General features: G+C 35.1%; 1 pseudogene; it reads left to right on the forward strand.

Moving 5' to 3' along the window:
• The first annotated feature begins 862 nt into the window (after positions 1–862).
• Positions 863–27383, forward strand: LOC125835267 (pentatricopeptide repeat-containing protein At4g21065-like; annotated as a pseudogene).
• The last annotated feature ends 437 nt before the right edge of the window (positions 27384–27820 follow it).

Here is a 27820-nt window from a genome sequence, read left to right on the forward strand (position 1 = left end):
GTTCTTATTAGAGCCGTTAAAATGGGGTTAGCCTATGAGGCCAGCCCAACCCAACCCGTTATTGGGGTAGGGTTGGGATAAGATTTTTTAAGCCCATTTAAAACTAGGCTTTATAAGCCCGACCCATATAAGTCCTTGGCCCTTGAAGCTTGAGAGGAGCCGGGCTGAGGTTGGCCCATGGGCCAAAACTATTTATTTAAGGGTAACTTACAACAATCTCACTAGTATATGAGCTAATTATTAAATATATGCTATGTTATAACATTAAGAATCTTACCAAATTTTGGTATGTCTAAATACATGTATCTCAACATACATGGACTCAAAATTAGGTTAATTTGTTCTAGATACACTCTATACAAGTAGATTTGCATGTATCTATGATACATAGACAAATCTCGCGGCCTCGCCTCCTCCCATTTCGCTGGCCACTATCTTATCTCGCTCGCATATTTGAAATGCATCGCACCAGATACATGTATCTCGCGTATCTAGTATTCTAGATACATGTATTTTTATTTTCTTGATGTTATAGAATTTTATGTTTGAAAAAAAAGAAGAAGGCCTAGCTCGCCCTAACCCTCGACCCTTCTAGGATTGGGTTGGGTTGATTATTTTCAAGCCCTTCTAAATGAAGGGCAAACTCACCCTAGCCCGTCAATTTTCTTGGCCCGTGAGGCTTGAGCCGGGTGGGGTTGGGCCAGCCCTTTATGACAACTCTAGTTTTTACTGTTTTTTAACTTTTATATTAATGTTTCTTTTCCTTCCTTTCGTTTCCACACCAGTCTAGGCTTAAAGATAAAAAAAATTCAAAGTAAAGCGCTTTTCCAACTTCATTCTCTATTCCTTTCCTTCCTTGCAAATGATTTCCCACCAAATAGAGTCGTTTTTCCAACGTTCGAAAGCAATCATTCATGTTCTCCAACATCATTCTCTATTAATCAAAACAACCATGAATCACGACAAGTATCGCCTCTACCTTATCTTCTTCAATATCCCTCCAATTCACCCGTACTATTTTCGACAATTCTCACATTATTCCATCAATCTTCGCATGGAACACAATGATGAGAGCATATTCCCAAGTAGATGTAGCAAGAGCTTAACTCTTGATACCCAAATTAATTGAAGGAAGAAAAAGAAGAGGAAAACAGGTGAAGAAGAGAGAATTCTTTTGATTCAATAATAATTTTCCCTTAGCATAGTAGTGCAATTTGTATACAACAATGCCAACATTTCCGTTGCTAAGAACAGCTGTCCAATTCTCTAACAGAATTGAAGACTAGTACCACAATTGCAATTAACTAAGCTTAAAGACTAATAAGTAAATACTTAATACTAAAATAAAGGGACTGAATTAACTTATTTAAAGCTTAATTAAAAACAGTCACAATAGCTAATGGTGACAATCCACTCTTCTTCAAATGGCACTTGTCTTCAAGGATCAACAAAGTCTGGGAACTGTGACTTGATGAATTGATAATATTCCCACGTAGCTTCTTCTGGCAGCAATTTGGCCCATTGTACAAGCATTTGTGTTGCAACCTTGTCTCCTTTCTTTATGATTCTTCTTTCTAGTATAGCCATGGGTTCCATGAGGGGTTGGCCATCAAGTGAACAAATGAGAGGGTCTATAGCAGGATTCACTTGATCACCTACCTTATTCTTAAGCTGAGATATGTGGAAAATAGGATGTATCTTTGCAGTAGGAGGCAATGCTAATTTGTAGGCCACTGGTCCAACCTTTTTGATAATCTTATAGGGTCCATAGAACTTTGACGCCAGCTTGAGATTTTTCCTGATAGCTACAAATGTCTGTCTATAAGGTTGTAGCTTCAAGAACACCTAATCTCCTTCTTCAAACTCCCTCTCTGTCCTTCTCTTATCAACATTTACTTTCATCATGTTCTGAGCTTTAGTAAGATTCTTCTTCAATATCTTAGCCATCAGTTGCCTTTCCTTGAATATTTGATCAACAACATCAACTCTAAATTGTGTAATCAATTCGAAAGATAGTTGAGGAGGGTAATAACCATATATCACATTAAATAGAGACATTTTCAGTGAAGTATGGTAATTGCTATTGTACCAGAACTCAGGTAATGATAAGCACTTGTTCCAACCCTTTGGTTTATGACCTGTCATGCACCTTAAGTAATTCCCCAAACACTTGTTCAACCTTTCTATTTGACCATCTGTCTGGGGATGGTAAGCAGAGCTATACAATAGTTGCACCTATAGCAGTTTAAAAAGTTCCTTTCAAAAATGACTAAGAAACACCTTATCCATATCAGTGATTATAGTTTTTGGCAGCCCATGCAACTTGTAGATATTGTCCATGAATACTTTAGCTACTTGAGAAGCACTAAATGGGTGGGCAATATCAATGAAATGGGTATACTTGTTGTACCTATCAATGACCACTAGAATAGTGTCCATACCTTCTGATTTGGGTAGACCTTCGATGAAATCCATTGATATGTGTTCCCATACTCTCTCAGGTATTGGTAGTGGCCAAAGCAGACCAGGGTAGGCTACTTGCTCATCTTTGCTTCTTTGATAGACATTACACTCCTGGACAACCTTCTTAACTTGCTCGATCATAGTGGGCTAGTAAAATACTGCCTTCAATCTCTGGTATGTAGCCCACACCCCCGAGTGTCCTCCTTATCCTGAGCTGTGTATAGTATATACCAAATTCTCCCTTAGGTATCTATGACTGCCTACCCAAGCTTTTCCTTTATGCCTTAAAACTCCTTGTTGTAAGGAAACATCAAGTGTAGGATCAAGATGGCTACTCAATATAATAGTAGCTTGTAACACCTCTTGGTCACCCTCTTAGCTTTCTAGTATTTCCTCAATCCATTTAGGTTGCAGTGTTGATATAGTGAGACAGTGTGGATTAGCATTCCCCAGCTGGTGATCTACTTTCCTGGATAAAGTATCTGCCACTACATTATCTACACCCTTCTTGTAGTGTATTTCAAAACTTAGCCCCATCAACTTGGTCAATCCTTTATACTGCAGGGAAGTAGTGATCCTTTGTTCCTGTAGGAATTTCAAGCTAAAATGGTCAGTTCTGATTATGAAGTGGTTAGGGTGTAAGTAATACCTCCATTTATCTACAGCTTGGAGGAGAGCAATCAACTCTTTCTCATATGTAGACATCCCCTGGTGCTTCTTACTTAGGGTCTGATTAAGGGATGCTATGGGCCATCTATCTTGTACTAACACTACTCCAATTCCAGTGTTACATGCATCCACTTCTAAGACAAATGGTCTTGTAAATTCTGGAAGTGCCAACACAGGTGCATTAACCATGTCTATTTTAAGTTGCTGGAAAGCTTGGTCATCCTTATCATTCCACTAATAGTCCCATTTATTCAGCAAATTAGTCAAAGGCTTGCTCAAATGTGCATAACTTTGCAAAAATTTCATGTAATATCCTGTTAAGCCCAAAAACCCTCTTAATTCATTGAATGTCTTGGGTCAAGGCCACTCGACCATTGCAGAGATTTTGGATTGGTCAGTGCTCACCCCCAAACCTGTAATGATGTGCCCCATGTACTCAATTTGCGACTGTCCAAACTCACATGTGCTTAACTTAACAATAACTTGTTCTCCTTAAGTATTGTGAGCAACACTCTTAAATGTTGAATATGATCTTCCATGGTTTTGCTGTATATTAGTATGTCGTCAAAGAATACTAAAATGAATCGCCTTAATTGATCCTTGAATACTGCATTCATTAGGGATTGAAAAATTGTTGGTGCATTAGTCAACCCAAATGGCATGACCCTGAACTCCCATAGACCATGATGTGTTCTAAAAGCAGTCTTATATTCTTCTCCAGACTTCATTCGCACTTGATGGTAGCCTGCTCTTAAATCCACTTTGGAAAACACATTAGCTCCAAAAAGCTCATCCAACAAATCATCAATCATTGGAATCAGATATTTATTCTTAATAGTGAGGCTATTCAATCTCCTATAATCAATGCACAACCTCCAAGTTGAGTCCTTCTTTCTGACTAACTAGGCTGGTGAGGCAAAAGGGGATTGACTAGGAGTCACAGTGGTAACCTTGAGCATGTCATTAATAATGGACTCAATGGCATTCTTCTGATCAAAAGAATACTTGTATGGTTAGAGATTAAAAGGTTGAGCTCTAGGGACTAGATTGATCGCATGATCACAAGTCTTTTCCGGTGGCAGTTTTGTGGGCTCCTGAAAGATGGCAACCTGGTTCTGTAATAATTTCCTGATGCCAGGATGCAACACTTCCCTCTCTTGGTTGTCCATACTATTATTTATCAGTGATAGTTCAGCTACAATTTCACAGGTACCACATTGCAACATTCTCCTTAAAGCTTTGGTGTCCACAGGGGTGACCTCCGGGTCCTTTTGAATTCCAACAATGTGATCAGTCTCTCATCACACATAAAACTTATACTGTGAGGTCTGGTGTGCAAAGTTATAGGCCTAACCATATCTATCCAGTCCATCCCCAAAATCATATCACACCCACCCACTTTCATCAATCTCATCTTAAAATTAAATTGTTCACCCTGCATCCTCCACCCAAAAGATGGACTCTCTAGTTGGCAACTCATCAACTGCCCATTAGCCACTATGATTCTCATGGGTCGCTGCATTGGTTGGGCTGGCAATCGAAGCAGTTTAACAATGTGGGGATCCACAAAAGAGTGAGTAGAACCACTATCGATTAAAATTGTCATGGGTAATTTTCCAGCATAGCCTACAATTGTAATTGTAGATATGTGTTTACTGGAAGTACTCAGGCCCATTAATGCATTTAAGGATACTTCAGCTTGAACCTTACCTTTTTCCTCTAGAGTATCAGGTACATCCATAAACTCTTCAGGTTATTCCACTTTACCGTCCATTTCGACTCCATCAATAGCATGTAGCCCCTTCTGCTTGCATTGGTGACCCGGAAAATACTTCTCCTTACACCAATAACAAAGACCTTGTACCCTCAGTGCCTCCAAGTTAGGTGGTAAAGTGTTTGGCTTGAATGGAGCCCTAACTTGAGGTCTTTGATTAGGATAGGTTATCCTCAATGGTGCTTGATTTGGAGGATGAACAATAAGGGGTCTTACAACATTTGGTTGTGGTTTCCTCGGATAAGTGATAACTATTGGTCTTGGATTTGGAACAAAAGGAATTAGAGCCTGGAATGATTCTTCATAAAACTTCGCAATTTCGTAAGCATCAAGCACCGTAGTGGGATTAGCTAATTTAACCAATGGCTTCAGTTTTGGTTTAAGATCACTGATGAAACTCACTACAAAGTGAGTTTCATTCAACAAGGGGTTAATTATAGACATGTAGCTAGTGAGTTCCTCAAACTTATCTTGGTATTGATCCACTATCCCCATTTGTATGAGTTTGTTGAATTCGTCAACAATGTCCTGAGGTCTAATGTTTCCAAATCTCCCGCAAAGCTCAGTGCAAAACCTTAACCATGTCAACCTTCCCTATGATTGACTAGATAACTATCAAACCAAATATCAACCCTTTCCCCGAGGTGTACATATGCATAACTAAGCTTCCCTTGCTACCCTGTATTGTACAATTCAAATAACTTTTCACAGTTCCTTAACCAGCTCCGAGGGTTCGTGCCATCAAATTCTGGGAAATTAATCTTTGGTTTGAGTGGTCAATGAGTGGAAGCAGGTTCTGAAGTATGGACTATCAGAGTGGGGAGTAAAGGGGGGGGGGGACTGAAGAATAAAGTGGGTTTCGAAACAAAGGAGGGATTGAGTAAAGAGGAGCAGGTGGAAAAGTGAATCCCCGACCGACCTTGAAAGCAGATGGAGTAAATGGAAGGTGAGAACCAACCATTTGAGGTGTAGAGCTTACCATTGGGAATTTTCCGGACGAAGTTTGGCCAGTCTCTAGTCGGACCTGAGTTCCAGGACCCCTGTTGGTGTTGCCTGTAGAGGCGAATCAGCTGGTGTGGTGAGGGGAGAGCTCGGACTGTTCTGCAATGCCATATTCAAAATGAAGAACTCGAGCTTCTTGTTTGTCTCAGAAATCTCACCCATCTGAACCTAAAACTGTGATTGATTCAGCTCAAAGGTTTCAAAACGTTTTCACACATCCTCCACAAAGATTGAGAGCTGACTGCGTACCATGCAAATATCATCCTGCAAGCTTTGCAACTCCGGAGGCGACGCTATTACGGGAAGCGTTGAAGTACCAGGTGGCTCTTATACCATTGTAACAAGAGCTTAACTCTTGATACCCAAATTAATAAAAGGAAGAAAAGGAAGAAAAGGAAAACATAAGAACAAGATAGAATTCTTTTGATTTAATAATAATTTTCCCTTAGCAGAGTAGTACAATTTGTATACAACAATTCTGACATTTCCGTTGCTAAGGATAATTGTCCAATTCTCTAAAACAATTGAAGACTAGTACCACAATTGCAATTAACTAAGCTTAAGGACTAATAAGTAAATACTTAATACTAAAATAAAGGGACTGAATTAACTTATTTAAAACTTGATTAAAAAAATAGTCACAACAGCTAATTGTGACAGTAGAGTCTCTGGGGGCTTTGAATTAAATGTGACATTAAGGTGTCAAAATAAAGGGGCGGTGACATAAGTCTTAGTAATTGAGTGTAGGTGACAATTATGTGATTAATGATTAAGAATTGTGGAGTTGCCCTTAACTTTATAATTTGGCAGTTTGGTCCATTGAATTAAATGAGGGGTCAACGGGTAAATCACTAAAACCTAATTTAGCCAATTTTGATGGGAATCAAAATTGGAGGGAAGTCACCAGCGAGCTGTACCAAAAGGGGAAATAAAATATTTTTCCCCCGCCTCCCCCCGTATTCCTCTTCCTATTCTTTTTCTTCTGCTTTGTTCTTGCTCTCTTCTTGCTTGCCTTTCTTCCCGTTCTCTTCATCATCATCATCATCTTCTTCTTCTTTTCGTACATTGTTGGTCTTGACTGCTAGTCCTTGAGTTGTTTTCTTCTTTTTTTCATCTTCTTGAATCAGATTTAGCTAATCTAATAAGTGGACCAAATTTCGTTATGTATCAATTGACGTTACTTCATAAGTGCTTGGGTTCACACACCATTGTTTTGGTACGTAAAATTTACAGTTCTTTAAAATCATTCATCATCATCTGGGTAGTCGCAATTTTTTCAATAATTTGCATTCGCGTTTCCAACAGATGGCTATATATGTTGCAACAAAAAGGTTATTTCAATCACAACAGAATAGTCATATGTTGCAACATATGGCTTATAAATTTTGTCACAACATGTGATTTATGTTCCACAACAGAATAGTTATATGTAACAATATATGACTTACATTTCGCAATAGCATAGCCATATGTTGCTACATATAACTTACACATGTTGCCACAACATATCAATTATATGTAGCATCATATGACTTACATGTCGCCACAGAATAGTCATATGTTGCAACATATGACTTACACATTTTGTCACAATATGTGATTTATGTTTCGCAATAGAATAGTTATATGTAGCAACATATGACTTATATTTCGCAACAGAATAGCCATATGTTGCGACATATAACTTACACATGTTGCCACATGTTATTTATTTGTCACAACATATCAATTATATGTAGCAACATATGACTTACATTTTGCCACATAATAGTCATATGTTGCAATATATGACTTACACATTTCTTCATTTGTACTAATTGTTTTTTTAATTAATTTCTTCAGGTACAATAAATGAAGGGATTATTTGTAGGGATTAAGTGTCGCGGTGAATGGGTCGAGAAGAAAAATTGATACATTTGGCGTTGGAAGGATGGTAAGAAACGGGGAGGGTCGGTAGGGATGACCGTCGAAAGAAATATTTTGTATGATAATTTTGTGAATTTAGTCATGCAAAAATGTGGATACAATTGTCAACTGAAAGATCTTGTCATGAGTAACATTCCCCATTTTTTTTCATAATGAGAAGGTCTTACCTTTTAAAATAACTGATCAGCCTAGTTTGCTTGTTTATTTGGGAGGAGCAGAGAGACCGCCCATATTAAGAGTCTACGTGGATGAAAATCATATCGAGGAGGATCATAATCTATAAGAAGACCAATAAGATAGTTAAATGATGAATTTGATGTTGTGGACATGAATAATCACGATGCTGAAATTGGAAAAGATAAAGTTCCGAACTTTGAGAGCAACAATCCTCCTACACTTATTGTTGGCAGCAAAATTCCATGTTCTTCTCAATCATCACGTGTGAATAATGTTCGAAATGATGAAACCGGTTTTTATAAGGGAATGACATTCAAGAATAAGGAAGAACTGGCAAATTCATTGAAAAAAGATTTTAGAATGAAAAAGGTGATCAATTCTCGTAATGTGTTTTCTTTTAAATGTTCATATCCGGATTGCAATTGGTGGCTGAGGGCTGTGAAATTTACAAGTAGCGACAAGTTTGTCATTAGAATCTATGAAAAGTACCATACGTGTGGTTCAGAGCATCTTACAAGCCATAATCCCCATGCCACGGCAAAAGTCATAGGTAAGTACTTTGAAAATAGGTTTCCCAATGGTAAAAGCCCATCCGCAAAAGACATGTCAAATCAACTCCGCACAGAATTGGGTTGTAAGGTAAGCTATTGGAAGATTTATAAGGGCATGGAGCATGCTAAGTCTAATGTTAGGGGAACACATGAGCACGAATATGCAGGGCTTAATGCGTACCGTTATATGCTTGAAGTTGCAAATCTAGGAAGCAAGACGGTGTTGTCGCTCGATGAAAATGGGAGCTTCAAGTACTTCTTTGTATCATATGCCGCTTGGATAACTGGTTTTCAAGAAATGAGAAAAGTAATAGCCGTTGATGGAGCATTCCTGAGGAGCAAGTAAGAAGGAGTTTTGCTGTCGGCGGTGGCACATGATGTTGAGAATCATATATTTCTAGTGGCTTTCTGTGTTGTGGAAAAGGATGCGATGCCTCATATGAATATTTTTTTCAAAATATGAAAAGCTATGTCTATTATGTGTTACATATACTACAAAATAACGCATCTGTTCCAACAAATATTAATTATGTGTTAGAGCTTACAACATAATATTGCATATGCTCCAACATATGTCAATTATGTGTTAGAAGTACCACAGAAAACGAATCTGTTCCAACATATTTCTAATAAATAATTACGTGTAAGGTGTGTGAACCATCAATCAATCATTACTATCATTGGAACAACTTTCAAGAAAAAAATTAATTACAACTCTTCATATTTTACCCTTTTTTCAAAAAAATAAGTACTTTCATTTGAAAAGTCAAAAGTTGTGTCTCTTTTCTTCTCTTCTCTTCATCTTCAGAAGTTGCAACTTCTTACACATTTCCTGGCATTATATAAAAACACAACAACAGAAGGTCCTTTCATTTAATTTTCTCCACAATGGAAAGGAAGAAGAAAATGACTAGGAGTAAGAAAAACTATTTTGAATCCCTTCCGAGGGAACTACTAATTGATATCGTTGAAAGGATTGCTTCCTACTCCCTCAAAGATTTAATGAGGGTTAAATTAAGGTATGTATGTATTAATCAATTTTCGCTCTTTAATTTGATTTTCTAACCATGTGATTTAATTTCTCAGTTCTAGGGTCCTCAATCAAGTCGCTAATGAACCTTCTGTATTCAAAAGGTAACATTGGTCAACTTTCCTTATCGTAGATGGTTGATAGTTCAAGAAACAATTTCTTTCCTGGAAATATAAAGAGCATCGGGGAATTTAGAAGTCTTATACAGAAAAGGCGTGGTAATTTTTTTATGTTTTTCGTATGTATTCATATTTTTATCAATGTATTTTGCCTTTTAAATGTGTTATTTCTTCTGTAGTTTGATTTTTTCAACCGTAACGATCCAACTGCATTGGGAATGATTAATTAAGCAGTAGACGGTGGCCACATTGGTGCATCCTATGTGCTTGCCGTAATTTCAATCTTCAATGGCGGTGAATCCATGAGAGGAGGTTTAATGTTCATTGCCAACATGAAAAAAATGGAGCTACTAAAAGTCAGAAGATGTTGACAGAATTTGCGAAATATTTTAGGTGGAATGTGGGTGCCAGAACTAATTTGTTGGGAGGAAGACCCATTTGTTGCACTGTTCATCAATTTGAGCGAATCGGTCGCATGAATGGTTGGCCCATGGGAAGCGACATTGAAGATGATATTCGTTGTGAATTATGTAGTTGTGATTTAGAACTAGATTATGTAGTTAAATTTCTGCCTTATACCACTGTGTGGTATTAATTAAATTATTATATGTGGCAACATATGTACATAACTTGCAAATTCATGATGGAAAGGGTTGCGTTTTTGTGTTTTGTACTGATTTTTGAATTTGTTCTTTATAAAATGTTTAATCTAAATTTTTTTTTTTCCATAGTGTTCTCATTTTGACCATCCTTGAAATGTCATTTTGGGGCAACATATTCACGTTCTGTTGGATAAAATGTTGAATTTCAGTATTTGCATTTGAAAAGTCAAAAGTCCCTCTTCTTCTTCAGAAGTGCAACTTTTCACATTCATTACATTGGGATTATATAAGAAGAACACAACTTAGGTCCTTTCATTTAATTTTCTTCAAGATGGGAAGGAAGAATAAGAAATTTTCTATCAATTATTTTTACAAAGACTATCATCCCACTAGTTCATCATACAATGACCAAGTAAATTCATATGATAGTTATATAACACCCTTGTAAATCATTGTTCCAAGTGTTATAGCATATTTTTATTGCTTAATTATGGTTTAAAGTACTGAAATTTAGTCCAATTTGACATTTTCTCATTCCTAAATCGCTTAATTCATTGATTAACCGATCCTTGAAGTGTCATCTGTGGCAACATATGCACGTTCTGTTACATAAATCGCAACAGACATGTCATATGTGGCAACATATGTTTATCATAAAATTGTCTTTTGGGGGTTAATTCAATTAAATTGTCACCTAATTCAGCATGTAGCACTAATATATAGTCCTACAACATGTCTAAGTACAAAATTATGGTCTAATACAATAACCTTCATTCAATTCTATCAATTATTTTTACAAAGACTATCATCCCATTAGTTCATCATACAATGATCAAGTAACTCCATATGATAGTTATATAACACCCTTGTAAATCGTTGTTCCAAGTGTTACAACATATTTTTATTGCTTAATTATGGTTCAAAGTACTAAAATTTGGTCCAATTTGACATTTCCCCATTCCTAAATCGCTCAATTTATGGATTAACCGATCCTTGAAGTGTCATTTGTGGCAACATATTCACGTTCTATTGGATAAATCGCAACAGACATGTCATATGTGGAAACATATGTACATCATAAAATGGTCTTTTGGGGGTTAATTCAATTAAATTGTCACCTAATTCAACATGTAACACTAATATATAGTCCTACAACATGTCTAAGTACATAATTATGGTCTAATACAACAACCTTCATTCAATTCTATCAATTATTTTTACAAAGACTATCCAACTAGTCCATCATACAATGACCAAGTAACTCTATATGATAGTTATATAACACTCTTGTAAATCGTTGTTCCAAGTGTTATAGCATATTTTTATTGGTTAATTATGGTTCAACGTACTAAAATTTGGTCCAATTTGACATTTTCCCATTCCTAAATCGCTCAATTTATCGATTAACCGATCCCTGAAGTGTCATATGTGGCAACATATGCACGTTCTATTTGATAAATCGCTACAGACATGTCATATGTGACAACATATGTATATCATAAAATGATCTTTTTGGGGTTAATTCAACATGTAATCTAACGGATCATTCTAGAATACTCCACTAACACAGACTCCACTCACACTCACTCATTATAAAAGGGTTAATTAGGGTTCCCTTAATTCACAAAAAAAAGCTCTCATTTTTTATTTTCTTTCCTTTATTCTTTCTTCTCTCCTCCTCTCACACTCAAATTTCCCTGAGAAGATGTTACCACCTTGGACAAATTTAAGTGTCTGTATGCTTTTGTTGTGGGTGATCAACGTAATTATGTTGTTTTCAGTTAATATGATGTCTTCTTCAAGTATGTTCTTAGTGCATGGGTGATGTTCGTTGTTTGTTTTTGTCGGATCTTGTCTAATGGAGGGTAGCTTTGTCATTTGGTAAGTCTTCTTACTTTATATATAACATCCTATCTACTGTAATGGCGTGTATGTGGTAGCTAACTATGGTTGTTTCTTTTTCTGTAGGTGGTCTTGTGACAGAGTGCATGGGTAGCTCTGATCCACCACCCTTCAAGAAAGAATGGTGATGCCCCTCCAGGTTTAATCGCTCAATGTTGACTCCAGATCCTCCAGTCAAGTCTTCTTTTGCTGGATGAAGTAGTAGTATAGGGCTAAAGCGTTTCAGATGTAAATTTTGTTGTTTTTATTGGCGTTAATGTCTTGTAAATATGGATATGTAGCCTAGCCTAGCCTTGCATGTCACTATATCAACTACCAATGGGCTAGAGTGTTTCAAATGTAAATTTTGTTGTTTTTGTTGGCGTTAATGCCTTGTAAATATGGATATATAGTCTAGCCTAACCTTGCATTTCACTAGTTCAACTATCAACTATCAATGACATGTTTATGTTTATGTTTAATGTTTCCCAAGTGTATGTGCTTGAATTCCTCTATATTAATGGTGATACTACTTGTATGCACACATAATTGACATATGTTGCAACACCTTAAAAAACGTAAGTACTTTATAAAAGTCATAGGCAAGCCCAACCTCTAAAACTAGCCCAATCAGCCCATTATTTCATTTATAGAAGGGATATATATATAAATTAGGGTTTTCATTTTCATTTTAAGAATAGGATTTTCATTTTCTTCCTCGCCGCTTCGGTTTCTCTCCTCTTCGCGCTTTCTCTCTCTCTTCGCATGGATCTCGGATCTCTGGAGTGCATGGGATATAATGATGTTTTTTATTTCATCGGTCTTTTTTCTGTCAGTCTTTATTGTTCTTTGTTTTTTAACACACAACTAATTTGATTGTCCTTTGGTTAAACCAAATCTCAGCATTGTCATGTATTGTCAAATCAATAAAATCATTAATTTTGCAATATAGTGGTTGGGTAAGAATGAGTTCTTTAAATATAGATCAGTACTCTAGATCTAGATCTAATGAATGAGTTTTGTTTGTTTTAGTTACTTTTGATATAATGTCAAATGCAATATTGAATCGAATTTGTAATGATGAAAATGATCCCATGTTGGGTGTAAGAATCTGTTGCAAACATGGAGAGTTACTTTCAATGCAAGCTTCATGGTCGAAGGACAATCAGGTCGAAGATTTTGGTCTTGTCCACGCTATCGTGTATGCACTTTTTTACATCTTAGTCTGGAGACTTCTCTTTATTTTGTTCTATTTTTTTAATTTAAATTTCTTTGTGGTGTGTATTTTAGGAGAATGCATGTAACTTCTTTAGATTGAGGGATCGTGAAGATGTTGCTATTCGATCCAAGTTCGTTATTCTGAGATTGGCGAATAGAATTAAAGAGTTGGAAATTGATGATGAAAATCATATAAAAGAAGTAACAAATAGGTGATGAAGGAGAAGAATAAGACCAAATGTTGTAACAACGGGAAACTAATCTTCGTGTTGTTTGCTGTGGTTTTTTTCTATTTTTAAGCATTACCAAGAAGAACACTACGGAGGATGGAAAATTCTTATGTAGTTGTGTACAATCATTAAAATTATCATAGTTGTGAAAATAAAATAAATAAACGTAGTTTTGCACTCCTGTTCCAACATTTTTACTTGTTCTTAACATAACATATGAGTCAAATGTTGCTACATATGAGATATATGTTGCTACAGATGACTCATCTGTTGCTACAGATGCCTCAAATGTTGCAACATATCACCCTTATGTAGCAAGGTTTGACCATTTGAGGCATATGTTGCTACAGATGACCCATATGTTGCTACATATGAGACATATGTAACAACATTTAATCAAGTACTTGCTCTCAATATAACATCACATACTATGTACTTTCTCTCAATATAGGATAAAATAACATAAGTGATAAAATAAAACATTGTCCTTAATTACAAACACATTATCAAGGCTCCAAGCTCCTAGACTCTATCCCAGCAGCCTAAACCCATTGCATTCGATGAACTGCATTGTCACACAACAGGGTTTTGGGAGGTTGAATTGTTGTCCTGGTAATCAAATGCTCAATAAATGCAAGCGAATATAATGGGCACGCGACTTTGGTGTCATTTGTTACCATGAGTTCCAATCGACCTTTAAATTCCCATGGTTCATTGAGGAACTTATCTGGTAAATGCTTTATTATTCCACTTTGCTTCAACAATTTTGACAGCAACTCGAAGACAGGTTGTATGAATGTAAAAAACTTGGCATGTTCCATACCCATCAGCAGACAACCATAAACATTCATGCGACCATCGTGCAAGAGGATCTCAAGAGTCACAAGATGAGTTTTGTTCATGTTCATAACTGCCAAAAGCCTTTTTGCACCAATCCAATCCATGCCTCCAGGATATGGTCTAATGCCCCTGACATAGTTAATCATATCTTCATCCCATTCAAACTCATTAATTAACTGCGTAAAGCTTCTGCCACCAGTTGTTGTTGCCTCTTCGCTCATTTTGTCATATCTTAGTTTGAAGTTGGAATAGAAGTTGAGATCCAGAATTCTATCTGTGGAATCATAGTACTCAGGGTATCTCATATGCCTCTCCCGCATGAGGCTAAGGATTTCATCAACATACTGAAATAAAAAATAATATTAAAGAGTAAAGATGAGTAATCATTGAAAAGATATAACAAACGAACATTATAAGTTGAAGATACTAGTAGAGAAAAATTACATAGTCTTCCCACCAAATGTCCATGCTTGTCATGGTCCTGAAATCTTCTCCACTAAAAAAATGTATGTCGTATTGTGCACGCAGATCCTTTGCTCTCGTCAGGTCCACCAGTTTATTCTTTTCAGGTATAGTCACACGCTTATAAACATTCACATGCTTGAACTCCCAACACTTCCTCTCCTACGACCATTGGCAATTCTCCAAAGATCTTCTTCTTCAAATATTTTATTGCCTTGAATAAGGATTTTTTCCTCCTCTTGGCCTGTGGAGTATATGGATGCCGAACATTCTTTGATGGAATGACCTTGACCGCCCTCTTGTTTTTAAATTCATTGACAGCCTGACTCAATGTTTGAAGATACATGATAGAATCTTCATCTTGTTTCTTGCACTTCTCACAGAGAAAGCCAGAGCATCTTCTACAAGAGGTAGCCCTTTGGTCTTGTCTAGCACCAGCACCAGCACCAGCACCAGCATCAATACCACGACCATCAACCCCATAAAAACAAATAATTCATTAACAACTCTGTCTCTTTTGATGGTTCTTGTTCCAGGCAATTCCATTTTAACTCTATCAACAACAGGATCAAATAAGGTTTCAACCAACCCTAGAGTAATTAGATATGGCATTTGCAATTCCTTTTCTGTTGGGACAAGTCATGGATGCACAACCTAAAATTATAAAAATGAGTCATCTGTAGGAATATTTGGGTCAAATGTTGCCATATATGTGTCATATGTTACTACAAATGGGTGATATGTTGACACATATGAGCCTCTGTAGCAACATTTGTGTCACATATTGCAACATATGGATCATCTGTAGCAATATATAAGTCATCTGTAGCAACATTTGTGTCACATGTTGCAACAAATAGATCATCTGCAGCAATATTTGGGTCACATGTTGCTATAGATTAGTGATATGTTGCAACATATATGGGTGTAATATAATAATAACTTACTGCATCGTGAGGAGGGTTATAAAGATCAAATATTTTTGGCAGTTTTTATTTTTGATCTCAACCATCTCAATATCCTTGGAGATGAGATCTCTTCTTCTCCATTTACTTGAGTCAAATGAGGAATGACTTCAAATTCCCAAGTGTATAAAAAAGGAAAACATGTCACAAATCAAATGTTGAATTATTCAATATAATATAAAAAGATTAAGAACATTTATGTTTACCATGAAACCCCATGGAAAGCCAAATAAGTTATTGGTCTTTGGTCCTAAAAGTTTCAACAAGTATTTGACAAATAATTCAAAGCTCTCATGACCCCAAGGATAGTTGTTGAAAGCCTCAATATCTTGAGATAAATTCACCCATTTAAGGGATATGTTGTTGTTGAGATCTTTGGCCAAAAGTACATTATGTACAAACCAAAGTAAGCACAATGACTCCTTGTGCTTCCTTGATGTATCCTCATCATTCAACAAATATATTAAATTGAGATTTTTGAAGCTTGTGCCAACAAGGGACACCAAGTCCTGCTCCTCAGTTGGCTGTCTTGTTTCTTCTTTTCCTCCTTTCTTTCGTCTTCGTGGTTCTTTTTTTACTATGAGTTCAGGGACTGGCTCAGAAGGAGGATGGTATTTTAACCCTGAAACTATGGCAAACTCTTTTCTGCCAAAGAAGAGTGGCATGCCACAATAATTAATCAAAACTTCATCCTTCTTTTCAGGATTTTGAAAAATGAACCTTGTTTTCAGAAGTTCATAGACCATGGTCATTTGAAAACGTGCATTATTATTCTCTGGCAAATCAAGAAAGTGACCAAAACAACTATTCCTAGAAAAATCTTCCAAACCATTTTGCTTGAGGGTGATCCTGAAGGTGTCGAAAGGTTTTCCAATGGCTGACCTCATAATGCTATCACCAGTAGCATTAGGCTGCAAATGCACAGAAAAGTGTATGCGTTGATAGTTTTGATCCCATCATGCTCAACTTCATTTTTTCTTATTCTTCTTCCTCAACTTCTTTTTGTTTTCCTTTGTCTTCATCAACTTCATTTATTTTTTCTTCTTCCTCCTCAACTACATCTTTATTTTTTCCTTCTTCTTCCTCAACTTCGTTTTGTTTTCCTTTATCTTCCTCAACTTCTTCTTTATTTCCCTCTTCTTCCTCAACTTCTTCTGCACTTTCTCCGTCATCATCTACTTCATTTTTTTCTTTTTCTCTTTCTTCATATTCTTTTTGAGAAAATTCTGCTTCTACTTGAGAAGAAGAAATTGCTTCAGATGCAAGTTCTTCTAAAAGAGTGGTAGTCGAATTTTCATTCTTCTTCCTACAAGTTTTAGTCCTAGGCCTCTTTTGGATCTTTGTGTCAGTTGTTTCTTTTGTTAATACAATTTTTCTTTTGACAGGAGCTATTATATTTGTATCTGCAGCCACAAAAATCAAATATTTCTTAACAAAAATAACAACAACCAACCACAACAACACAAACAACAAATACGATTCAATACCACACATGAACCAACCAACAAACCACAAAACCCTCTCTAAACCCTAACCAACGAACTACAAATTAATCTTTTTAAAATCAGATAATATTTCAAAAGGAATAACTATCCAACCATCCTACAAATAAATAAGTGATAAAACCACTAAAAACGTCCTGATTTAATACCAGTAAGTATTTCTCAAAACCCTAATTAAATTTTACCTAAGAAGATATCAACGATAAACTAGAAATGATGAGGGCAACGACGCCTTGTTGTAGAAGGGGATCGCAACAGATTACCACTGATCTTGTAGAAAATATCGCAACAACAACTTTGATCTGTAAAGGAATAATGGAACGAGAGAAAGGAGGGAAAGAAGATAAAATAAAATGGAAATTAGTAAAAATAAATTAAATTTGGAATATGAAACAACCTTTTATAGAGGAGAAGAGAGAGGGAAAAATGAAGGGACGATTGTTTTAAACCTTTTTTTTTTTTTTTGAATTTTGACAATTCAAAGTGTGACATATGCTGCCACATATGCCCTTTCTATTGGGGCACATGCAGATAATTCTGTGGTGTATTTTTACAACAGAGGTTATATATGTTGCCACAAACACCACATTTCTTCCTTTCCACCATAATTGACATTTATTCCAACATAATAAAAATAATATTAATAATCATTAATATTAATATTATCAGCAAAAATGAACAATTGATGACAATATAATGTTGACACATATCTCCTTTCTGTGACATATGTTACCACATATCTTCTTTCTGTGACATGTGTTGCCATATGTATCCTTTCTGTTGGGGATCATGCAGATAATTCTGTGGTGTTTTTTATAACAGAGGTTATATATGTTGCCACAGACACCACATTTCTTCCTTTCCATCATAATTGACATTTGTTTCAACAAAATAAAAAAAATCATTAATATTAATATTATCAACAAAAATGAACAATTGATGACAATATAAAGTTGCCACATATCTCCTTTCTGTGACATATGTTACCACATATCTTCTTTCTGTGACATATGTTGTCATATGTATCCTTTCTGTTGGGGAACATGCAGATAATTCTGTGGTGATTTTTACAACAGAGGATATATATGTTGCCACAAACGCCACATTTCTTCCTTTCCATCATAATTGACATTTGTTCCAACAAAATAAAAATAATAATAATCATTAATATTAATATTATCAAAAAAATGAACACTTCACCAATTATTTTATACAACTTATCAACCAAAAGGTAATTCACAATGGTATACATAACCATCAATCTAATCAATGGTGGTAACCACAACATTTTCATCAAACTTTTCTTTTTTATGTCTAGGCCTCTGTGGGTCTTCATTGTTACTAACATAGCTAGTCCAAGCCTTTAAAATCCCACAATTCCATAGGAGTGAAGCATATCTCAAGCGAAGGGATTGAGAAATAATTCCATCAGATGATATTTGTAGTCCATCACTAGAAAACTCAGTGTATGCAACTACAAAAACTCCACAATCATTGCATGGTATATCATCAATTAGAAAATATAATAAACCTAATTTTAACATCACATTTCGATAGTGGTAAGACTAAAAAAAATAATGTGATACTACTTACAGACTATTGCTTGCTTGTTGGGCAATACCAGTAACATGTATGACTTCGAATGGGAGAGATTTTTTCTTGCCCTGGTAAGATTCAAGAACTGACCAGTTGGCTCGTTCTTTTTTGTCATAAAATCCTCTAGATTCAAGATACTTTGGCAACATTGTAGACAACTTTTGAATCTTGGCGCACCATTTTCTGTTAGTCCTAGATGAGGACATCGAATCATACACCTTTATGTGTCGTTCCTTCAATACAACGACTGCCAAGACCCAATGAAACTCCCCATTACAATTTACAGGGACATAAACCTCATTTGTGAGGTGCCAAGGCAGTCCAACAGGTATTCCAAACCCTTTGATAGTGCCAACTATTTTATTCTCATATTTAGGAACAACTCACTACAAAAAAACCCCAAATTGCCAACAAATTTTACTAACAACTTAAGTTGGTTAGTATTCTACTAACAAATTACCAACATATTTCTAATCGAATTATATTTTAAAACTTAACATCGAAATTCTAACAGATTACCAACCAAAATCTTACTAATTAAGTATTTTAGTTGGTAAATACGGCGGGAAAAAATGGCGCCAAATTTAGCAACATTCTATCAATGGATTACCAACTGAAATATTACTAACGCACACCTTTTGTTGGTAATATTACCAACGAAGTATATATCGGTTGGTAAATATGACAAAAAAATTGTTTATATAATTTATTAACATATTACCAATGAATTACTAACCAAACATTTACCAACGGCAAGATTATGTTGCTAAATTTACCAACCAAATATAAATGTATTGGTAAATTAGTAACGAAATGTAATTTGTTGGTAAACTTGCCAACCAATATCCAATTAGTTGGAAATTTTGCCGACGAATAAAGATTGTAGTTAGTAAATTACTAACATCATTATAATAGTTGGTAATATACCAACCGATCATTAATCCATTGGTAAAATTTACCAACATATTAATTATTAGTTGGTAATATTACATATGAATGTTTAGTTGAATAGTAACTATTACCAATTGTGATAAAATTTATTGGTAAATTATTAATTACTAACTTATATTTGAATAGTTGGTAAATTTACCAATTGAAGTTAAATTTTTTGGTAAATTAGCGTCTAGTGTTGAGGCTTTCATATTCAATTTGTGTCGTTAGGCGTTTTAACTTTTAAATTTTAGCCAAAACTTGACTTTGGTCAATATTTTATGTAAACGTGCTCAGATTAGAACTCTGTCAGTGTCATTAGCTTTGAAAGGTCATTTTTTATCTAACAGGAAGGTTGGTTCAAGTTTTGAGGCTTCCGTTTTTTGTTTGTGCCGTTAGGTGTTTTAAATCTTATGTTTTGGCCAAAATTTGACTTTGGTCAATATTTTTGTGAACATGCTTAGATGAGAATTCCGTCAGCGTAATTAACTCCAAAGGTCATTTTTTATCTATTAGGATGGTTGGTTCGAGTTTTGAGGCATTCATTTTTAGTGTGTGCCGTTAGGTGTTTTAACTTATAAATTTTGGCCAAAATTTAACTTCGGTCAATATATTTGATAAACATGCTCAAATAAGAATTTCGTCAGTGCAGTTAGATGTGGAAGGTCATTTTTTATGTAATAAGATAGAGGGTTCGGGTTTTGAGGCTTCCATTTTTAGTTTGTGCCGTTAGGCATTAACTTTTAAGTTTTGGCCAAAATTTCACTTTAGTCAATATATTTGGTAATCGTTCTCGAATTGAAATTTTGTCACCGCGGTTAGCCATATAAGTTCATTTTTGGTCTCATAGGATGGTTGGTTTGGGTTTTGAGACTTTTATTTTCAGTTTATAAGCGTTTTAACTTTTAACTTTTGGCTAAAATTTGAATTAGGTCAATTTTTTTGGGAAACATGCTCGAATTTGAATTTCGTCAGCGCGGTTAGCTCTGGAAGGTCATTTTTCGTCTAATAGGATGGTTGGTTTGGATTTTGAGGTTTTCATATTCAGTTTGTACCGTTAGACGTTTTAACTTTTAACTTTTGGCAAAAATTTGACTTTGCTTAACACTGTCAACTTGTACACTACGTACATTTAGAAACACATCATGATATAATTATGTGTCATATTGAGATTAATTTAACTTGTTATCATAGATTCTGCATTGTTTCAATCAAATATGATTTATAAAATTGATATTAATACTTTTGAATTTATATTCGTGCTCTTAGATTTTTAAATGCAATAAATTAATAAATATTTTACTATTGAATAATCATTCAGTTAATAATATTTTGAACATATTGTCAATCAATTAGTAACGTAACATTGAACTTGAATGAGATATTACCAACAAGCTAACAATCAATTAGTAAATTTATTAGAAAAACAAATAATCATACTAACGTATTTAAAATTTATTACCAACAAGGGTTGTGGTGGAGTGGTAAGTACTCATTCATCCTTAACCAAGAGGTCTCGGATTCGATTCCCCTTGGGTACATAGTCGCCTTTGTTAGGGAGCGCTTTACCCCCCAATGTGGGACTTTCCTGCGTGAATCCGGATTTAGTCGGGCTCCAATGTGGGTACTGAACACCGGATGGGAAACCAGGGAACTTTCTCGGCGTGAATCCAAATTTAGTCGGGCTCCAATGTGAGTACCGGACACCGGATGAAAAACCAAAAAAAAAGAAAAAAAGTATTTAAATTTATTGGTAAATTACAAACATAAATTTTCTATTACTAAAATTGAAAACCAATTACCAATGTATCTTGAAAAGTTTACTATCAACATTTGTTACTATAAAACAGAATCGAATAATAAAGAAAAAAATTGTATTACCAACGAAATCGAATAATAAAGAAAAAAATTTACTAACGCCTTTTCAATTCGTTAGTAAAGGTACTAACGATATACTAACCAAAAATTAGTTGGTGAATTTACCAACGGAAATTTCAGGGCCATGTTTCAAAATTTTGTAACAACATCTTTGGGTGTTTACCAACTGATTTTTGGTTGGTAAGTTTACCAACAAATTAAAATCGGTTGGTAATATTTACCGACGAGCCTTTTAGCAACGGATTAATATAAGTTGGGATTTGGTTGGTAACTCAATTTGCCAACCAATTTGATCAATTTACCAACAAATTTTTTTGTTAGTAATTGGGGTTCCTTTTGTAGTATGTTTTGAAAAAAACAATTAGTAGTGGTATATCGATATTTAGAATGACTCTGTTGCTTTGACTTCTTTCGCAAGTAGTATAAAATGACATCCACATATGCACATATGCATCAACAAGTATATTTCTGTATCAATTTATTTGTATATATTCATGTCTTAATCAAAAAATAAAAGTGGGCATGGATTTACCTCATTAGTCCAGTACTTATTGGGTTGAGACATTACGTAGAACCAGTCCTTCTTCTTTGGAAATGCAACTACAAAATCAAGTTGTTTGAACTCAAGATCCGAGCAATTGGCTAAGTAGTTACCGTCCTTGTCTCTTCTGCAATTGTGTAATCATTATAAATAAATAGTTAGTGGACAACAAGAAATACTAATAATAGTTGAACGACTTTACTTTTTTGCATGATGCTTGTAAAGACCCTCGTTTATCCATTGTGAGAAGGATGTCATTAGTTCAGTTTGACCCTCACCGTCAATGTTAAAACCTTCAAATGGATATTGTTGCTTCACATCACAACTGACGACTTCGACTTTCTTCTCTTTGTCTTTCACTTTCTTTTTCACTTTCTCCTTCTCCTTCTTCTTCTCTTGCTCCTTCTCCTTCTCCTTCTCCTTCTCTTTCTCCTTCTCCTCCTCCTCCATCTCTTGCTCCTTCTCCTTCTCCTCCTCCTCCTTCTCCTGCTCCTTCTCCTTGCCTTTTGGGTTTGAGTGTGATACTGGAGCAGTAGTCATTGATTTTTCTTTCACTAATTATAGATAGTGATTGGGAAATAGATTTTTTCAACCTCCTACACTTCAAAGGCTGTGAAATCTTCTTGGATATATGGACATCAATATTATAAGTCATTTCCTTAAAAATATCAGTCAGTTCTTTAACACGACTAATAAAATAATCATGTTGCTGCTCACATTCTTCGCATAGACAAAAGGAACATTTGATGTTAGAAGAAGAAGCAACACCAATAAGAGATTGAGCTGTTGTCATGGATGAAACTTCTTGTATCATTTCATTTACAAGGTAAATAAAAAAAGTTGAGAGTTTACAATTGATTATAAAATAATAATGAGTAGCAATTTATACTTATGTTGACACAAATGGATATTTTGTTGCCACATATGTACCTTCTGTTGTCACGAATGAATCTTCTGTGGTCATAGATGAATCTTCATGTGCCACAAATTAATCTTCTGTTACTACAGATGACCATTTTGTTGACCTAACACATAGGTGATATGTTCCAACATATGACAACTCTGTTAGAATAAATACCAACATATCACTAAAATGTAGCAACATACGACACATCTTTCAACAAATGAAATATATGTTGGACAACTGAACAAGACTATATTTCTAAAATCATATTAACAAAATGGTCACAAAAAGAACAACAAAAGCAACAAAAAATGAATTGTCACTGAATGTTAACAATACATATACATTTCCTCAAAACTAGAGCTTTTTTGGGTTTGTTGATGTTCTTTCAAAAATAATAAATAATAACTACCATTACACCATTATTCAATTTTCACATCTATAGAACGATTTATTGTTCATTAACCTTAGAAAAAAACTTAGAATTGTTCGAAAATTGTAAAATCTTTCAAAAAAATGACTTACCCATTTTTAAGTCGAACACAATCTTCAGTTCAGAAAGAGGAGAGAGTAACAGTCGGAGATGAGGAGGAAGATAAGATAATGGGGGAGAATATTTGTTTTGATAGTCAGCTTTTCAGATTTTCTAAGGAAGAAGAAGAAGAGAAGAGAGAATGTTGGGAGAAGAACAGAAAATTCTATTTTCTTTTACTTTTTTTAAATGGTTTGGATAGAATTATAAAAGTTGAAAAATAAAGTGTTTTTTTTTGTATTTTATAAAAGATTAGAAAGTTTTAAAAATATTAATTTGGTCCCAGATTTACTGAATTACATTTTAAAATGAATTTGATCATTTCTTGGTCAAAGTGTCACCAAAAAACCAAAACAAGACTTAATTGACACCTTTCATTTAATTGTCTCGAGTCTTTGAATCTCTTTAAATAGTTTCAAGAAATTGGATTAAAACCAGATAAGTTCACATTCCCTGTTGTGCTAAAGGTTTCTGGCCATTGTTTGATGATTGAAACGGGTGGATCATTGCATTCCATGGCTGTGAAGTCGGGTTTCGGTTCAGATTTACATGTGAACAATACCCTTTTGAGAATGTATGCAGGATTTGGGGTGATTAGGTTTGCAAGACAGGTGTTTGATGAAGTGCTTCAAAGGGATATAGTTTCTTGGAGTTCAATGATGGCTGCTTATGTTCATTGGTATGTATATTTGTTTAAGTTATTTGTCAAAAACACATATTAATTATTACTTTTATACGAATTTCACACCCCAATTATCACAATCTATGTATTAGGGATCATATAGCAGACTTTAACTACTTGTGATTCAAGCATGATAGTAGTAATTGTTGTCTTAGTATTTACAGTTTCTCCTTCTAAAAGATGTTTCATGTATCTACTTATTACTCTGGAATCAGTACATTATTTATGATTTGTGAACCCATCAAGTGTGTGAAGGCTGAGAAATTCTATAGCATTATGTGGAAGTTGTTTAAGATGATTATTATAATGGGAGTGAATAGAATTACCAAAATTTAAGTAGATTTTGAGCATGACAAGTTTACTACTTTGTGGAAACGAGTTCAAGTATGGTTTTGTGAGGAATTTGTAAGCTAAATGTCTTTTGATAGGTCTGGCACATAACGGGTCACAATTTTTATGAACAATGCTATCTTGTAACCTTGTTCGTTATCCTTCAGAAATTTAGTGTCATGGTATTTGTGGTTCTCTTGAGCAATATCTGTGATCTAATACTCTTGGTGAACTTTTTAAAATTCATCCCAGATGTCGATTGTGAATACTTGTTTTATACTATAAGAAGAAACCAATATTCTAAACTTGTTCACTAGTCTAACTTTTTCTCTTTTTCCTTCTTGCTGCAATACTACAATAGATTGTTAAACAAAGCCTAGGGTTCATATCTAAAAGGATTAGTAAGGTGTTGAGCCTTTAAGATTGCGAACGGTGCATACTCTCCTAAAAGATCAGGGATTAACAATGATGAAATTTTTCTTTTAAATTGGAAAGGAGCATGTACTCCTGAAAAATAAGGGAGTAAAAATGAAGAAAAATTTCATGGCTTAGATTTCGGTATTTATCTTGGAAAGGTCCCGATGACACTCTTTGAAATGGGAAATTAACAAAGAAGGAAAACTTTCATGGTTGAGATGCGTTCAACACTCCAGCCTCTTGTATTTAGGTATGCTGGTCTCACTGTTGTATTTGTTTACTTTTGCATACATCAGATCATGTTAGTTTTTTTTTTTTAATTCTGGAATCTCTATGTACATTCATGTCCAATAAAAACTTTAAGCTTTGAAACCCAATTTTTGCAAACCAATCTTTGGACTTGTTACCTACAAAATTTTTGGAAAGAGGAAGCTAGTTCATGGCTCCAATGGTCGTGAGTATTCTAAAACTAACGAGCTAAGGTGGATTGTGGATAGTAACTTGGTCTAATAGTCTAACACTGTTGTTGTTTAGTTGTCCGGATTGCATATGGATGGTTTCCCATGTCAAATTCTATCTGCAATTTAGACCTGAAAAATAAAGAGAAATCCAATAATTAAGTTTCTTTTGAGATAAACTTTGAATTAAACATTGAAAGGACAACGACTTTATAATGATACTATGGTTAGTTTGTCTTTCCCATGGGAGAGTATAAGGGGCTTTGCATTTATAAATAGGGAATAGGGAGACAATAGAGAAAATATAAGCAGACTTGACTTTTTCTTGATGAAGTCTCCGAACATTTGGATATTGTTCCTCATAGTTGTAGTAATGACAACGATTCTATTTCTTCTCCCTGCAGGGGTCTCCAACCGTTTTGTCAAAACTTTTCGGTCTTATTCATTTTCATTTGATATCATAAAAGTGTGATTCAGGATGTCACCTAAGTGAATTCTATAAATTTCTAAAGCCAAGTTCCGCTACATGCGATATGCTCATTTTTTTTTTTCATATAGTGAATCAATTCTTTTATAGACGTAGAAGAAGTTGAATAGTTTGTACCTGACCATATAAAGGAACCAGTTTAACGGGCTTTTATGTTCGTTTTTCATCCCTTTTTGGCATGCAAATGAATATTTGCTACCTTGACCTCTCTTTTTGTGTAGGAGGTCTATTCATATGATTGTCTTTCCTGTTTAACTTTTACTGTGAGGTTTTTACTTTCTGTCTGGCTTTTCAAAGTCATAATAGTCAATGTTTTCCTGGATATCTCAGTAACTTGCCTTCAGATTCTCTGCTCCTATTCCAATGTATGAAGCTAGCAAATGAAAAGCCAAATTGTGTCACTTTGGTTAGCTTGTTGGGGGCATGTACTCGTATCCTGAATATCAGATTAGGTAAATGTATTCACTCGCACATTGTTACCAGTGGTATTGAACTACATGTTGAGCTGGAAACAACCCTCTTAGGCATGTATGCAAAATGTGGGCATATACAGTCGACTTTACGCATATTCAAGTCGATGGGTGATAAAAATCTGCAGACCTGGACCATCATGATTTCTGGTCTTACTGATCATGGACATGAGGAAGAAGTTGTGTCCTTGTTTGCCAGAATGGAAGAATCTGGCTTTATGCCGGACAGCTTATCATTTTCTGCAATCTTATATGCTTGTAGTCATATTGGCTTTGTTGATGCGGGGCGTGAATATTTTGAAAAAAATGGCAAGTATTTATAACATCAGGTCAACTATGGAACATTACGGATGCATGATGGGTATGTTTGGATGTGCTGGAGAATTAGAAGAAGCTTATGATATTATAAGGAGCATGCATATAGAGCCTAATTCTGTGATATTAAGGAGTTTCATTAGTGCTTGTAAGCATCATGGTCATATTCCTTGTGCAGAAGAAAATATAAGGGAGATTCTCCTCAAAATAGAGACTGATCTACGATCAAGCTATGTACTTGCATCTAGTTTATCTTATCTTTTTGGTTATTGCAGCGATGCGAACAGCCTAAGATTGGCTATGAAATCAAAAGGGATAAATAAATATCCTGGCAGTCATTTGGTAATTCTTCCGAAGGAAGCAGTTGAAGGATCTGACAGTAATGTTTCTGTTTATGTCGATAGAAGAGGCAATTCAGATCACCAGGATTGAAGGCACTGTTCCATTCCAAAGACGAGAGAACACTATCACAATGGAGGAAAATGAATTGCTTCTTTCTAGGTAATACCACCAGGCTGAGGTACAAGTTTAGGGGAGCTGTTGCTTTGACCATTGGAAGAGGGTCACACTGAAGTTCCTAACATTCTTGTATAATTTGGAATAACTTGAAAAATGAAGATTACATTGTGCGGTGATTTTAATTTGTAGCTCATGGGATATGACATTTGAGAGGAACTCCACAAATTGGTATGCTTTTGGAAGAGGAAAAACCGTGATCTGTCAGAGCCACAACTCTGTTGTTATCCTTCTCAAATTATTCCTAACAACCAATCATGCCTAGATATTGGACTAGTCGGGATCAACTTTATGAGTCTCCTATATCCATTCTAGCTTATTTGGGGCCATTCTTTTCGATACTGGTAAATGAT

Source organism: Solanum verrucosum, unplaced genomic scaffold, assembly GCF_900185275.1.
Source record: "Solanum verrucosum unplaced genomic scaffold, falcon-dt-bn FXZP01001278.1, whole genome shotgun sequence".
Taxonomy (NCBI): Eukaryota; Viridiplantae; Streptophyta; class Magnoliopsida; order Solanales; family Solanaceae; genus Solanum; species Solanum verrucosum.